The sequence below is a fragment of the Ambystoma mexicanum genome, chromosome 12, assembly GCF_040938575.1.
Source record: "Ambystoma mexicanum isolate Mex_15411 chromosome 12, UKY_AmexF1_1, whole genome shotgun sequence".
Classification (NCBI taxonomy): Eukaryota; Metazoa; Chordata; class Amphibia; order Caudata; family Ambystomatidae; genus Ambystoma; species Ambystoma mexicanum.
In genome coordinates, this window is record NC_090936.1 from 1,042,662,808 (window position 1) to 1,042,679,944 (window position 17,137).

At 46.1% G+C, this 17,137-nt stretch overlaps 1 long non-coding RNA gene across 2 annotated transcripts in view; it reads right to left on the reverse strand.

The window, feature by feature from the left end:
• Nucleotides 1-2,315: 2,315 nt before the first annotated feature.
• Nucleotides 2,316-17,137, reverse strand: part of LOC138514226 (uncharacterized) — a 468,254-nt gene continuing 453,432 nt past the window's right edge. For both annotated transcript variants that reach the window (XR_011281898.1, XR_011281897.1), the window contains one exon: nt 2,316-3,625. This is a non-coding gene — a long non-coding RNA (uncharacterized lncRNA). The remainder of the gene's footprint in view (nt 3,626-17,137) is intronic.

Here is a 17,137-nt window from a genome sequence, read left to right on the forward strand (position 1 = left end):
GGGCCCAAGTTTGGTGTCATACCAGGTCTTACGCTTAGATGCAGGTTTCAAGTGGATCCTCATGACTGGGGCAAGAATGTCAAGAGTATTGGTAATGGAAAGGTGGAAGTTGCTGAGGGCAGAGTCGGGAGTAGAGTCAGAGGTGGGGGAGAAGGGGCATGAAGGTGGAAGCGAAGATAGCCGCAGAAACTTGTTTCATCGGGCGGATGTTAGGGAAAGAGGTTGGTGGGACTTTTGGGGTGTGTGGTAACAGGGCCAAGGGGACTCAAGTGGGTGGAGAGGAGAGCATGGTCAGACCAGGAGAGAGGGGTGACTAGTGGGGGGAGAGAGAGAGGTCAGAGTGTATGAGGGCATGCAGAGTGTGTCCAATTGAGTGGGTTGGCCCAGATGGGAGAATTAAGAGGGAAAGCAAGGTGCATAGGTCAGTGTTGAGAATGGATCCAGAGGCTGGGGAGTCCAGTTGGATGTTGAAGTCACCCAGAAGGGAAGGAGGCAGTTGGATGTGGATGAAAGTAAGAAAGAGCAGAAGTCAGCCCATTCAGAGAGGAACAGGGTGCTGGCGCCTGGAGGCCGGTAAATGGTAGCAATGGTCAGGGTGGATGAGGGAGAGATGACCAACTTGCAAACCAGGCTTTCAAAGGAAGCGTAGAGCTGGGTAGGTAAAATGGAAGCAGAAACCCACTCAGGGAAGATTCAGGCAACCCCCCCATCAGTGCGGTGAGGTTGGGGCTTGTAGATGATCTTGACGCCATCAGGGAGGAGGGAGTCAAAAGCAGTGATTCAACTGGCATTGCACTATGCCTCGGTAAGAGCAAGAATGTTGAGGTCAATGTCTTTAAGAAGGAGACAGATATCAGTGAAGTGTTTGTTGGCTGAGCGAGCGTTAAGAGTTGCAAGATGGAGGATGTCTGTGCCGTTGAAGGTTTTGTGAGGTGGCGTACAGGGGAGTGGTACATCAGTCAGAGGAGGGGGAGAGAGAGTAGAAGTTGGAGATGCAGGAGAAGGAAGGAAGTTAATCAGAGAAGGCAGGATCTGCTCAAGGAGAAGGAGGTTGGGTTGTGACCCTGAACCAGGATAGTGCCAGTGTGATAGACATTAACGAATCAACGTGAGGCTGAGAAGACGGCCAAGAGGACTTCCCACTTGGTGACACCGTTAATGGTAGAGCATTTTGAGGGAGAGAGAGTAGAAATGTGGTGCACGGTCAATATATCTGGAGATGGGACAGAGAAGAGGATATCAGTGAAAACATCTCTAGACGAAGCTTGGGGAAGCGCTGACATAGGTGTCAGCGATGGGAAGTCCAGGGTTTGCACTCAAGATATTTGTTTTGTACTTTTTCATACCGTCTTTGAGATAGAGGGGGGATAGATGATAGTGTAGCAGTTAGAGAATATGGGAGAAATTGAGAGAGGACGGCAGAGGTTTGGACAAGGTAAGAGAGAAGATTGGCTTTCACAGTACAGTTCATGCTAAACTCACCAAGAGGCTTAGTAGGCGAAGTCAAATTGGCGGCACAAATAAACAATGAAATGCAGGAGCTTCACAGATGGAAAGTAAACACACCAAAGTCTGATACAGTACAAGGATGTTCGGAGAGACCTGTGGGGTGTCACAGCAGGCCCAATAAAGACAAAGAGCATTTCCTGCCCCTTTTGGCCTTTTGATCAGGGTTGGTCCTTTTTCAGTAGTCTCTGGAGGAATCTTAAAGCATTCCAAGCAACAGTCCAAAATAGACCTGAACGGTACACCCTCTATGTCTTTCAGGCTCCTATAAGACTTGTTCTGACAAATAGGGCACACCTTTACCTTGTGAGAGTCAAAGAGAAAACCCCTGCACATGGCATGCTTATTATTCCTGGACTTTCCAGCAAAGGTGGCACACCTGTCAAACAGTGACATAGTTCACTGGTTCACTGAGGTGGACAAAGAACCCAAGCTGAGACCAAATGTGGAAAACTCATACCTTCACAATACAATGCTCCTACCAGTAAAGTACTAGTTGAATATGCAGAAAATGGCTATGAATGTTGTCAAGAACAGACGAACAACCTGTGAAAAAACAGAGAAAGTTCCACATCTTACAGGGCAGAAAAAAGAGATTATAAGAATCAGAATAGTGCATGTTGTGGGCCAACTGCAGACTACTGCCTTAAAGAGACAGTTTCACTATGTTGCATGCGTTTGCATGCTTGCCTAAATGTTTCACTGTTATCTTCATTTTCTGCTGTGTTGCAATTCGTCTTTAAAAAACACTGATGTTCTTTTTAGAGGATCCATTGGCACAAACAAACACTGAAAGCCAGATGCCAATATTTGTTGTGGTATTTAATGTTTATTAAATATGCACTCCTTCTCTTAACTGTTACAATATTTTGGGATTCCACACATAGGCAAAGATATTCAACGGTTCCAAATATCCATGAAGATCCCATGATGGACAAACTCCAGCTCCAACCACAAACATAGTATCAAGTGTCATGAATAATTATTCCACTGCAAGGGGTGGCAATGTGAAGCTTTGGATTGCTATGCACACTGCTAATCCAATGATCATTTAACAGTAGTTGGTGACTGTAATGGACATTAAGGTAGGTATTTTTCTCAATCAATCTATCAAAGAGAGTAGAGACACCATCTATTCACTTGTGTTTTTATAGATCCTCAGGTCTAGGTTCTGTGTAGCATGACCCCAGACACACATCTCAACCAAATATTAAGAGTCAGACGTGAGGATCTATAAAAACACAAGTGACTAGGTAGGGTTTCTACTCTCTTTGATAGAGTGATGTTGATATAGACCCTGAGTACGAGTAGGACCCTAAGAAGGTGTAGGCCTGTTATAGAGATCTCTAGGCAAGTATTTTCTGTTATAAAACAACTTGAAATCACGGATACAGATCACATCCTAGCGCTTTTTTAACATGTGCTTATTCAAGTTTTACAGATCAACAATAGGACACTCAAGACATAACATAGGACAAAAAAAATCCAAAAGCAAAGTGTAAGGGTGCACTCCTTGATGATTTGTAAGAAAATGAAATTATTTCGGAATGTCTATATAAAGGATTTAAAAAGTCGGGGTGCTGCAGAGGTAATACAACCCTGGCACAAAGGTAGATGTATAAAGCAAAAAGTAATAGTATCCTAAGCTGTAGGATACTCTTGTCCCATGCATACCTCTTTACTGATAGTAGTCAAAATGTAAATGAAAAAAAGGAGAAAAAATAACCAAAAGAGAACGAAAAATAAAATTGATCATTGATTCCGGCCCATTTCTAATTGCACCACTTGTTCCAAGATTGCAGAATATTTATTTGCTAGTTTGTCATGTTCTTGTAATCATTTAAAAAAAAAAATATAAACTGAATTATTCTGGATAGCTATATTTTAGCAGTCACCTTGGGATTCATTTAAATCTTTTTTCACTTTAGCCAGAATACGGCCGACCCATGAAGCATCATATTCCCTCCATTTTTTGTAAAGCATTTCCACTTTCTCCTCTGTGTAGTGGAACACACCTTCATCATCAGTGATCCTCATTACAATCTTAAGCTTGGGTCGCTCCTGTTGTAAATCTCTTATTTTGTTTATTTCGTCGTCCCCAAATAAGTTCATACACAAGCTGAAAAAAATATATAACAGTCTTTTTAAATGAAGAAAAGGTCAGTTGACTGCATCAGGTCAATCAATGTTTTAAATTAGATCAATTTATAAAAAACATAGTGCTCCACCAAATTATACATTTATTTTCAGTGAAAATCAATATGTTATGAAAGTAGACAAGGATATATTTAATAAAACAAAAATTAATGTAGCAAAACCACAACACTGAGAAGCAAGACATCAGCTTCTGGAACCAGCTCATTGGTACTTCTGGAAATAGAGAGAGAGCAGGTGTACAGAGGAGCAGGGATACAAGTATGTACCAATGTTGTCATTACACTAAGAACATCAATAGTGGCCAAAGGGCACTACACAAGACCACTTACATTACATTACTACAGTGCCAACATCCCATCCAGTCCCAGGTCTGCCTGAGAGTAGGCCTGTCAGAACCAACACTGAATGATTCCCAGACCTCCTGAGAGAGCAACTAGTTAGAAACAACCAGGTCCCAAAGAAACAGGGTTTTCGTTACTGTATCGCTCAAGTTGCATTAGGTTTAGAGATCCATAACCCTGATCAGATTCTGGAGTGTCTTTAAGGGATTCAGTAAAGCTTATGCTATGGGGAAACACTAGCATGCGCAGAGAGACCCCTTTTTCGACAGCTGCAGTTCCAGGAAGGAAAGAATCTAACGTATGTGAACCGCCTGGCCCCTCCCCAGAAGCTGTGCCTGTGAAGGAGAATGTTTTTATCCCTCCCCTGCACCTGCAACATTTAAAAAGAGAACATCTGCCTTCCCCTTGTTTGGGATTGTAAGCCTATTGACCAATCAATTTAAAGATTTGCCTCAGCCAATGGGAGAATGGTGAAGGCTTTATAACTGGGTCTAAGAAACACAGACATTGGGCCTCATTACAACTATGGCGGTACGGTATCAATGGTGCTGGTAATGCTACCGGCACCGTTGCTACCGTACCGCCATAGTACGAGTTGTGCTCGCGGGTCTTGCCCTGCACTCCAGGTCGGACCTGGCAGGCAGTGCGGCACCCGCAAGCACAACTCGTGGATGCACTGGCACTGTTATGAATGGTGCTGGTGCACCCACTCTCCCCATTCCCATTCAGCCCTATGTGGTCGAATGGGGATGGGGAGCCCCTTATTACCGGCATCCGCAAATGGGCAATTATGGGGTCCGCTAAACTCGGCATGACCCAGGAATTGCCCATTTGCGTGTGCTGGTAAAATCACGGGATTGGCGGCAGTGTTACAGGCATGGCTGCGCCAAACTCGTACTGGGGCCCATTGGCTTTTGGGCTAGTAGATGGGTAGAGGAGTATGCCGAGAAAGTGGAAGAGCAGGGGAGCCGCATGAGCACAGAGGTAGAGAAGAGCATCCTGAACCTCAGAAGAGGGTTGTGCTCCAGTGAGGGGGAGAAGAGCACCCTGAAACCCAGATGATTGTCTGCTCCAGTGAGTAGTAGCTTGAACTCTGTGAACCACAGAAGAGAGTCATGCTTCAGTGAGGGGGAGAAGAGCCATCAATGAACCCCAAAAGTGGAGTCTGCTCCAGTGAGAGGGAGAGGAGCCACCTGAACCCCATAAGAGCATTGTGCTCCATTGAGGGAAAGAAGAGCCCTCAATGAACCCCAATAGAGTGGTCCTCTCCCGTGAGGGGAATACAATCCCCTGACCCTCAGAAGAGGGGGGTGAAACAGGGTAGGGGAGAAGAATCCACTGAACCGCAGAACCCCCTTGTGCTCCAGTGAGATGGAGAAGAGCACATGGATCGTAAAAAGGTGTTGTGCTCCTGCCTCTTGTGAGGAAGCGGGGAGCCCTTGGACACCAAAATAGAGGTGTGCTCCAATGAGGGGGGTGGGAGGAGTTGAGAGTCCCTTGAAACCAAAAGAAAAATAACCTGACTCAAGAGAAGAGGGAGGCTGAAACAAAAGAGACAAGCTCCTGGAATACAGGAGAGCAGCGTGATACAGTGAAGAAAGACAGAGAGAGAGAAAGAGGTAACTTTATCCCTTGGAGAGTGAGGGGGGACCTATATCACTTGGTGTGGATTAGTGGGTAGGGCACTATACCATTGGAGTGGAATGGTGAGCTTGGAACCATATGGCTGAGCAAAAGAACAGAAGGAGAGAACCCAGAGCTTCTTGACCCCAGTAGAGGGGAATGCGTTACAGGGAAGAGGGTCAACGTGAAGGAGAGGACTTTTAGGGACACCTGGCAAAGGGAGGAAGCCCTGATTCTGAGAGAGGCGGACCAGCCTTCTGGTCGCCAGAAGTAGGGATGAAGACTGAATGCTAAAGCGACCAAAACAGGATAACTTTCCGTCTGGAACCTTCTCACTGTCTTTTTGTTTGCTGTCCTTTGTTTATAATCCTGAGTTCAAGGGCTACTACTTCCCCCAAGAATGTTTAGTTTATAGAGATTCTGATCCAATTTCTATGCAATAGACTTCTGTTTTTTAAAAAATTATTTATTTAAAACCCTTTAAACTTGTTTTGGTGTCTGTATTGTGTGTTCCCTCTGCCATATGACATTTGGTGTCAACCGTGGGATTGCAGAACCGGATACAATGTTTGTCCAATGCCCCTAAAATGTTTCCCCTCCCCCTAAAGACCTAAAGACCAGAGATCAGGTTAGGTATGCCCACCTTTATTATGCCTCCCACTGACATCTTAAGTGAGCTTCCCCAAACCCAACCCTGGATAGGCATTGAGACTGCTGGGCTAGGAGAGACATCTAGAATACCTGCATTAATGTTTCACTTCCTGACCTTGCAGGCCAACATCCAAACCTTTAGCTTGTCCTGGAAGGACTGGAAGGGCTGTTATAACATATGCAGTGCTTATGTACCCTGGAAAACAGGGCCTGAAAACTGACCTGAATGAAGAGCTGCCCACCAACTTCTGCAGATATCTCATGCCTTCAGTGTCCGCTACTCTTGATAGAGGTTGTAAGATATCAACTGTATTGGTGTCTACAAACTATCTGAGCAACCAAGCTGTTCTCACTGTAAATTATTCCTCCATCCAACAGAAGATTAAGTTGGGAGATATTGCCTAATTCTACTAATACACAGTATGGCATACAGAGCCCTCCGAAAAGATGAAGGAAGAACCAAGAGGAGAAAACACTTCATTTCAGAAGGTCTCCAAACCAGAATGGAGCCAGCAGAGTCCCACTATCCAGCAGATGGCAATGAAGGAGTCCACTATTTCCTTAAGAAATTCCATCGAAAAAACTCATCAACTTTATTTTAGGGCCCCTCCCCCAACCATCCCTTTCCCTGTTTTCCTTCTTCCCCCACCCCTCTCCAACTCTTTTCATCCTGCCCCTTATATTTTGAAATTAGATTTTTTGGCAAACATTCCATCGAAAAAACACCTGTAGGCCAAAGAACAAGATACCATATGAAATGATGCTCAAACCTCTGGCATATTGGCTTAAAATTAGGAATTCTGATGCACTAACTGTTTATAGAGAGGGCATATATTATGTGCTTCATTCCAATAGTGGTAAATCCCTTACTTGGTTTAAATATGTAGAGCGTATGCTCTCGAATATAGGCCTCGAAGCACTATGGAATGACCAAACAAATAAGGTGGTCAATACAAAATTGTCTCAAGAAATGGGGGGACGCTGCTGAACAGCAAAGAACATGGCCGCCTGAGACCGCAGCTCTGCATCTCATATTATCCTCTCCTGACAAGATCATTCTATTTTGGCACAGTGGTGTGCGGCGAACCACCTGCCTGATTCCTGGGTGTAGCAGCATCACAAGGTAGACGTTTCGGGGTGAATCGGCCCTCCTGGATTTGGTTTCAGCTGCGGCAGAGAAGACTGCATCAAATCCTGTTCTGGCCCAGCAGTGTCTGCAAGACGGCGGAGCGGGGCAGCAGAGCTGTGGAGAGGGGCGGCGGCGAGAGGGGGCAGGTGTCAGACCGGCCCTGACATCCATCTCTTTGCCGGCGCTCATCCGTGGCTTTGCTATCTGCCCAGGTAGAGTGCTGAAGGATTGCCGCGGACCACATCGGCCCCTTTGCGGCCGCTATTTTGCTTATTACATAATGCCAGGTACCAGAGGGCTCCAAGGCTGGTGCTGCGGCAGAGGGACATGAGGTGGTCCCACTCCTGTACACACTAATAACAGAGCCCCGGTGCTCCTTCCCTACATATTAAATATCCAGAGGGGTTGCCAACCTCTGCTTCAGCCCACACTGACTCTACAGTTCCTGCAAAATTGTTGAGCTGGGATCTGGCGGTAACACCACACATTTTATGCCCGGAACCTGGGGCTGTGACCTATCTGCTTTGCCTGTTAGGGCTGTGGCCAGCTCTGTTTCCCCAGTATTTTTGGGCTTACACTGCTGGGGGCTGTTGACACTGCATCTGTATCGAGCTCCCATTTGATCTGGACCCCATTGATCCTTAGGCTTGCTGCGCTGCAAGCTTCTTTCATTAGTGACCCTTGAGAGTGAGACTCTCCTGAGTGGAGGTGGTGCCCCTTCCCTTCGTCAACTCCCGGTCAAGATGCCTCGAGGCAATGGGAAGGGCTTGGTGGGCCCCATGGACTCCTGTACTAGCACCCCACAAAGGGATGCCATGACATGCCACGCCTCATTGGAGGATACTGAGGGGGGTCCCCAAGCACTCCCATCATGGCCCCTTACATGTCAGCGATGCAGGCTGGCGTTGCGTCAGTGAACTCCAAACTTGACGACATTGTATCGGACATTAACTCCCTCCGAACGAAACCTGATAAGGAGAGCGGTTGGATCCCGGTGGTGGAGAAATGGGTCAGTGATCTGGAGGACATGGTTGGGGGCCATGCCCAAGATCCACAAGCCTTCAAGAAGGAGCTCCTGGCAGTACACTTGAAATATGAGTCACGCTCCCACCGAAACAACATCAGAATGGTGGGAGTTCCTGAGAAGGCTATCCATGGCCCTGTGGAAAGCATCCTACAGTATATCTCTGGTGAGGTGCAGAGCTCTGTGCAGTTCTTGGTGGAGAGGGCACACCGGTCGTTAGCGCCGGCCCCAAAGCCTAGGGGTCTTTCACGTACAATAATTGCCAGGCTTTTAAGTTATTGTGACCGGGATCGTATCCTTAAGCTGGCGAGAGAGAAGGGAACACTCAAATTTGAATCTGCGAGAGTGCACATTTACCCAGACTTCTCAGCGGGAGTCCAGACAGCGAGGAGAACCTTCGACCATATAAAACACCTCCTTCATGATAGACAGGTCCATACGCAATGATGTTCTCAGCCAAATTGTGCATACAGCATGGGGGAAGAACACACATTTTTGAAACCCCTGATGATGCTGTGGCATATTCCGAGAGGTCCTTACTCTGGTCGGAATGGTCAGGGCTCCACAGTGGCACAGCCTGCATCGGGTTATTGACTTTTGGTTCGATATACCTGGCGCTAACCCATATGGCTCCTTGTTATTCACTGCTGTGCTGCATTGGATGCTATGCTGAACATTTCTAACATTTGCAGTTTCAGTTGATGTTTGGAGTGCGCTCCCTGATGTTGCATAAGTTGAGTTGCTTGGGGTCACTATCAAGTTGGGGTGGATGGTGAGGGGAGGCCAGGATGGGAGAAGAGTTCAAAAGTTAAAATGTTTCGACAGTCATTTGGGGTGTGGCAGGACGTGGGTCACTGCTGCGGTTCATGAGAGCTTTGGTACCAGAAGTCATAGATGCCATGTGATGGGACGGGCAGGGGAGGGCTCCCGCTTTCTTTTTTAACATGGAATATACAGTGGTTGAATAACCCTGTTAACGGTCGAAAAGACCTCTTGTATATTGAAAGACATGGGCCTAAGACTATAATTTTGGAGGAAATGCATGCACTTGGGAAGGTCCATGAGACGTTTGCACACCGGTGGGGGCCCTTGCGGTTCTACACTGATTACTCCTCAAAATCGCAGGGGGTCCTTATATTAATACATCACTCCATGGGATTCAGGGTTTCCAGGAATACTGTGGTTCCCCTGGGCCTATACGTTATAGTCTGGGTAACCCTGGCAGGACATCTGGTAATGCTGGTCAATACATTTGGTCAAAATTGGATGACCCTGAGTTTTACCAGCAAATCTCTAATTTGCTGACTGATACCAAAGGGGCGATGACAATCTTGGGTGGGGATTTTAATACAATCCTAGACAACCACTTGGACAGAATGTCAGGTACTCCTCGCGTTCTGGCTAAGGCTGCTAAGACATTGCCCCAGTTGATGTTGTACTTGCCACTGGCTAATGCATGGTGACAAATGCACCCACATGAAAGAGAATACATCTACACCTCCTCAGTCCATCACTCTGGATCACAAATATATTTTTGGTTACTAACCACTGAGATGTCATCTATGGTTCAAGACTGCAGTATTTACCCTCGAACACTGTCTGATCATTCACCAGTAGTTTTGTTGTTGGTGATTGTGGATTGCCTCAGACCACACCCTCTTTGGAGAATGGCACCGGCTATGTCACAAGACTCAAATATTGTTTAAACACTACACAATGACATTGTCGGATTCTTTGCTTTAAACAAGGGCTATGTCCAGCTGCATTCTACACTGTGGGTAGCATTTAAAGTGTGGATGAGGGGGGTGCTCATGTCCACATCCATGGGAGCTCTTAGGAAGCAAGACCTGCCGGGGGTGAGTGCATTGCATTAGAGCACCTGCTTCCTGAAAAGATGGCTGCCACTGTGTCAATTAATTCAGCAAGGCCTTGCCGGCGCGAATACCCCGCCTTGCCATTACCCTGATTGGCCTTGCCAGGTCTCTAATGAAAGAGTGAGAGGGAGCCGGCAGGCAAAGCCACCCGCCTTCCAAGGACCTATTACAAGGATTGTGAATCCTGTCAGGCCCCACACCGAGATGCAGGCACTACCATTGTGCCACTACAGCCCTCTAAAACCAAGACCTACCCTGAGGTGGGTGCATCCAGATTTAACTGCCCAAGAAAAAACATCTGATGGGAACTGTTAGGGAGATTATCAGAATCTCTCTTGAGGTATTTCAAATTACAAACCCCGTCAAAACAGTGTGTGTCCACCAAGTTAGTCCAAACCTTCTAGATTGATAGTGTCCCAGAGTAAAAAGGCTTCACTGTCGGGAGGGAAATGGTCTGGATTTAAAGTAAAATTAGGCCCAGAGACATACACAATAGACTACACTACACACACACTATGCTGTACAAAATGTAAATATCACTTATTTAGTATTGTATTAAAGTTAAAAACATGTGAAGTGGCTGGAAAGTGTCTGCAGTCAGCAGGCGTTCTTGGTGGTGCTCCGTTTTTCTTACTTGCAACGTACCTGGTGTTGAGGCTCCACCCCTACCTCTTAAAACTTGGATTCAGCCACAAAGTGGCTGGGTAGTGACTGCAGTCGGCAGTTGTCTGCCAGCTGTGAGTCTTGGAGTGTCCGCTAGACTGCATATTCTGGATCACTGGGTTCATAATTAGTGTGAAGTGTGAGATGAGAGTTGGTGCTAGTAGCAGGGGCGACAAGGTTTGCGCTGAATTTCTGGAACAACCGCCTGGCACAGCTCAACCAGGGAAAGGAAACATCAATCTGATATGCAGCCCCAAGCCCCCCGCCCCCTCAATTGTCCCTGATCATGCGGCACAAGCTGAAATGCTTTCTGCAGCCCCCAGCCCTTCCTCGAGTGGCCCATATCATGTGGCACAGGCCACAATGGCATTTGCAGCCCCAACCCCCCCCCCCCACCCTCGAGTGGCCCTGATCATGCAGCACAGGCTGCAATGCTATTTGCAGCCCCCAGCCCCTCCATTGAACCACCACATCAAGTGGCCACTCCTGCTGCGATCAGCGTAACACCATTTTGGTTGCCTAAGTCCAGTCTAACTCAGGCACCCACTCGCACTATGGACACGGAAACAAATCAAGAAACACGTGTCTCCTGCATCACGTGTCTCCTGCATCAATTCACAACTGGTCACTCACCCAACGAGCACTGCCCAAAGAAACATTAGGCTCAGGCTGAGGACCTGCCCCCCCCACAGTAAGCTACCTACCTAGAACCAACAGAAACACAAATCTAGCTCACGACCTTACATCCTTCTAAGACCAGGGTATATCAAGCCATGCCCCAATACCCCTGCAACCTGAAAACCTTCATATTCAAGAAAACATTTAGGATATCCCTCCACATGACTACTCACTCACACACTAATAGCCAAAACAGACTGTCAGACCAGCTACGAATTCTGATATACCGACCCCCCTAGATGTAGTCCCTCAACTGACACCTAGCCTCTGCATGCCAAAACCACACCTATTCCTTTAAAAGGGGCCCTACTCAATGTCAGGTCCATCCATGCACATGAGCTCGACATTAACAACTTTGTTATCACCCACAACTTTGACTTTCTTGCTGTCACAGAAACCTGGCTCCATGCAGCCTCCCGTCCAGCCTTATCCCTTGCTATACCCTCGGACTATGCCATATACAGAAACAACCGACCCAGAGGAGATGTTTCCCTCATAGCAAAAGGGTCCCTCTCCATTAGACCCACATCTACACACATGGAAGGGAACTGCAACCTACTCTCTGCCAAACTGACCTTCTCACACAATGGCACTATCTCCATCCACGTTGTGTACCGCCCACCAGGTCCTATCCTCACTTTTGAAGACGATCTCCTGCACATTTTGGGACCCAACATTAAACCTAACTCAAAATCCATTCTTCTAGTTGACTTGAATCTGGGCCTGAATTACCCTTCCTACCACAATGCCACTGCAGTAGCCCACACGCTTAGCTCTCTGGGCTTCAAACACAACATTAACGACCCAAAACACTCTAAAGGCCGTACACTAGATTGGATTGCGGGCATGAACTGCCAGATACCTATCTCACCAATACTCCCTGTCCATGGTCCAACCATCATATTGTGCCCTTTACCGCTCAGTCCTCTAAGGACACAACCCACGTCGCTGAGACCATGCTGCCTGTACTCGCCTGCAGCACCCCTAAAATCACCAAGGACAGCATTGAATCCCTGCTTCCTGCACTCCAGCCGCAGTACCTCCACACCAATGACCCTAGCCTACTTGCTGATCTATATATATAAGGACACTAACCTCAGCTGTAAAAACTGTCACCCCTCCTCATGCCACAAAATGCCAAAATGACTAGGCACAACAACTGCTGGTTTACTCCAGCTCCTAGAGATGCATAAAAAAACACCTCGCTGAAGCCTGATGGAAAAATCCCCCACTAGCCCCAACAAGCATCCCTTCACTGCAGAAGCCAGACTTTACAGACAAGCCATCATCTTGGCTAAATCTGTTTCCTATAATGTAAGAATTGCTAGTGCCAACTCCAACACAAGTGAGATTTTCCCTATCCTGAAGGAACTAGAAACCCCAGCCATGCCCCCCCAACCACCATTACCAGAAATGAGCTACGGTGCACCAATATCCAAAAGGCCATGCTGGATGAAATAGACACCCTACACAAAAAGATTTACATCAAGAAATCTCTTCTCAGCTCACCCCTTATTCCTCCTCCAGCATGCTCACCATCACACCCTGCAGACTCTCCTAGCCAAGTCCATGTGTTTCACTTCAGCTTGATCTCTGAAGTCAAAACAACCACCATCCTGAAGAGCCTTAAACCGTCTAGGTGCAAAGGTGACATCTGCCAAGCCAATATTATTAAAGACTGCTCAGAAGCACTGATCCCCTTTATTACCAGAAGTATCAATGCCTCCTTCTCCTCAGGCCTAGTACCATCCAGCGTTAAAGCAGCCTGGGTACTCCCATTGGTAAAAACCTGTGCTTGGCCCCTCTATTCCCAACAACTAACAACCCATCACTACAGTCCCCTTCCTGCTGAAAATACCGGAAAGAACAACATTTTAGGAACACGCCAGTCGGGTTTCCGGCCCTGCCATGGCACAGAAACCCCACTGCTCGACCTCAAGAACCAGCTTGATGAGTACAGAGATCTTATGTCACTACCTCTGCACAGCTGCTAACTTCTCACCTGAAGTGACTAATTGGATAGCATCCTTCCTAGAGGTTAGATCCATGAGAGTTTGTGCTGTAAACGCCAGCAGCCGCCCAGACCCCATTTCCTGTGGAGTGCCTCAAGGCCTGTGTGTTTCCCCCACCCTCTACAATATCTGCACTAGGCACTTATTTGACTTGCTGAACTTCATTGGCATATCATACACCAACTATGCCGATGACACTCAAATCCACCTGCCCCTGTCCGGTAACGATTTCGAGGATGCTTGCTCACTAAACAAAGTTTACACCACGATCCAAGCCTGGATGGATAATCACTGCCTCTGCCTAAACGAAACAGAGATTCTCCTGGTTGGCCCCCCGGCAGTGATTAAGACACTCGATTACCAATATGAGTCCTTCCAGATCCAAGGCAACCTAATCCCGGTCTCCTCCTCAAAAAAGACGCTTGGAGTGTATCTGGACGCTACCCTAGCACTCACGTGCCAAGTGAACATCATTGTCTGCTCTGCCGCATACTCGTCCAAATTGATCAATGCATCAGACCCTTCCTCTCACAGGACAGTTGCATGACCATCGCCCGAGCCACTATTGGATATAAAGGTTTATAGTCATAAAATCGAAAGGAATAATGTCGAAAGTCAAAAAATCGAAAAAATATTGTCAAAAAATAGAAGTCGAATTTCTTTTTTATTATGTTTTTTATTTGAAATGGGGGGGTTCCCCCCAACCCCCTTTTTTTTCTTTTTTTTAATCTTTTTTTTTACATGCGGAAACCAAAAACAATATATAAATAAAAAAATAAAACATTTGACTTTTTTTTCTACATTATTTTTTCGAATTTTTTGTAATTCGACATTTCTTATTCGATTTTATGACTGCACACTGGATATAAACTAGACTAATGTAATGCCCTATTTGCTGGCACCTCTCTTCATAACATCCAGAAGATGCAGGTGATACAGAATAACGCTATCAGAGCTGCTCTTAACATTCCCAAACGAGAGCACATCACAGCAGCAAGAAAATCTGCCCACTGGCTACCGATTCGTGAACAAATCACCTTCAAGACCCTGTGAATCATAGATGCCTCTCCAACACAGCCCCTTCCTACCTGCCTATCCAATCAGATAGACCCACGAGAGCGGCTTACACCAATAGTGTTACAACCGAAATGTAAACGAACAAATGCTGGTGTGGCGAGCTTCCCTACCTTTGCAGCCAAACAATGGAACTTGTTCCCACCCACCATACGAGCTGAGCAATCATACTGGGTGTTCAGGAAAAGTCTGAAAACCTGGCTGTTGACATACCTGCAAACCTGCTTCCCCACACCAGCCAGCAGACTGACGGTATTCACTATGCTGTGTCCTCTAACTATGCGTCTGTGTACCTGGAACCACAACAGCGCCTTGATGCCTCTGGGTAAATAAAATAAATATCTGCGCCGATTTGGAACATCTCCCAAAAAATTACTTGACGGAGCAGTTGCATACTCTGGTGATAAAGCTTTTTAATTCAAATTCTCTTCCTCATCATGTATAATTCACGAAGTACAAATCTTCCTGATGACCCCTTTGCATAGTAGGCTATGTTAGAGATCCTGGGAGGGGGGCCACAAGTCTAGCACAGCACTTTGATGAATACATACTACTCCTGTGCAACACCATGAGAAATCTCTCAACCTAGTATCCAGTCATGTTGCAGGTTCCATACATCGTAGTGTCCTCACAACAGTTCCAAATGACTATACGTTCTCATCCACTAAAATTAAAAAGAAAATAACTGCTGTTTTCTTTAAAGGTCGCAGGATTAGTCTGGGATATTTGTGCACAGTTGCCGAGCCGATAGCTACTCTGGTAAACTTCGAAGCAGATAATGCATATTCTTTTGATCCAGCTTCCATGCAGCAGGATATCTTATTATCACTTTCGGATCCCGTGAGTGACCTAACAATTAGTGCATTATCTGTGACTCCAGCAATCTTTGACAATGAAGAACAGTCTGCTGGAGAATACAGTAGTGAGGAGCCACCTTTATTAACTGATTTTGCACCTGCCACGCACTATCAATCAAAGTAGGCTGCTAGTGAGAGCACCTTGACTGTCCTCAATGTTGTTCTTAAATCATTGGTAAAGGTATTTCAAGTATTGAAGGGTGATGCTCATGAAGATTCGGGCATATTATTAGAAATGACAACCAAACTCGGAAATAGTGACTCCTCCTTGGTTGCCTTAAAGGAGGTGATAAATAATAACATCCTCGGGGGACTGGCAGAGATGAAAGCCGAATTGTTACAACATTCAATATTAGTGTCAGATCTTAAGCAATAAGTAAAATCACAAGCAGGACATGTAAAGTTGACGATACCTGTAATCCCAATTCGAGCCATTATCAGTTTGAGCGAACCCTTAATTATACAGTGACGAGGAGAAAGATTACAATGCTTCGGATGATATGCAGCTGTTGCAATCAATTTTGGAGGAATTCTCCCTGCTCGCAAAACTTCCCTGTGAATCTGATGGACATGAACATCCTTTTGAGACTGTGAATGAACAAATAACTTTCAAGTATAAGAAGGGAAGGGGTGGTCAAAGGAAAAAGGGAGCTGATTACCAGGCACAAAAACCCAGAAATATGATGGGAGAAAGACCAAGAAAAGTTCATCTTCAAAATGCTTGCATGTACTATCATTATCAAGGAAAGAAGAGGGAGAAGGAAACAAGGGTTGACTCCATTGAAGTTATTGGTGATCCTACGAATCAATCAATCTTGGCACACATTTTTAGGAAGGCCTCCAAGGTCTCTGAGCCTGGAAGGTCTAGTAAAAAGTGCACAAGTAGTCCAGTCGAAGGGGAAGGGGAAGTGGCTGGCCAGACAGAGTCAACTCTAAGGCCCTTTGTGCAAACTCTGACAAAATAGAGGAGCCCATTAAGGAAAACATGTGTGTGGCAGTAAAGGTGCCCCAGGTTTTTGTTATTTTAACTGCAGAACTGCAGGGTAGGAATACTGGTTCTACTAGATCTCAGAAGAATGTGATGACCCAGTGTGAGACCAACTGGATGCACTCATAAGGAGCAAGATTCGGGTGAGAGATGGATCCAATTGCATATACTGCAAACCCCATTCCCATGACTAAACAACAAGACCCTGTTGATTCCAAACTTCTGACAGTGGTATGCAATCAGTTCATCATAGAAGCTGTCTTCCCTGGAGAGGATGACTTCATTATGAACCGAAGCACAATATTATCCTTGCTGCATGATATCCCGGCTTTAAGAAACATCTCAACAAAAGACATCTCGCAAGTGGAACTCATATCAGACAATAGATTGCATATTGCCGTGCTGAATATGCCCTCTAAGTTGGTGCAAGATCATGTATAAGACTATGTGGATTAATTATAGCAAAGAGGTAATGATTTAAGCACAAATGGAGTTAACAAGGCTGTGTCTGTAAATTCCTTGTCAATAACATGTACAGAGAGTAACAATCTGCCTCGCAA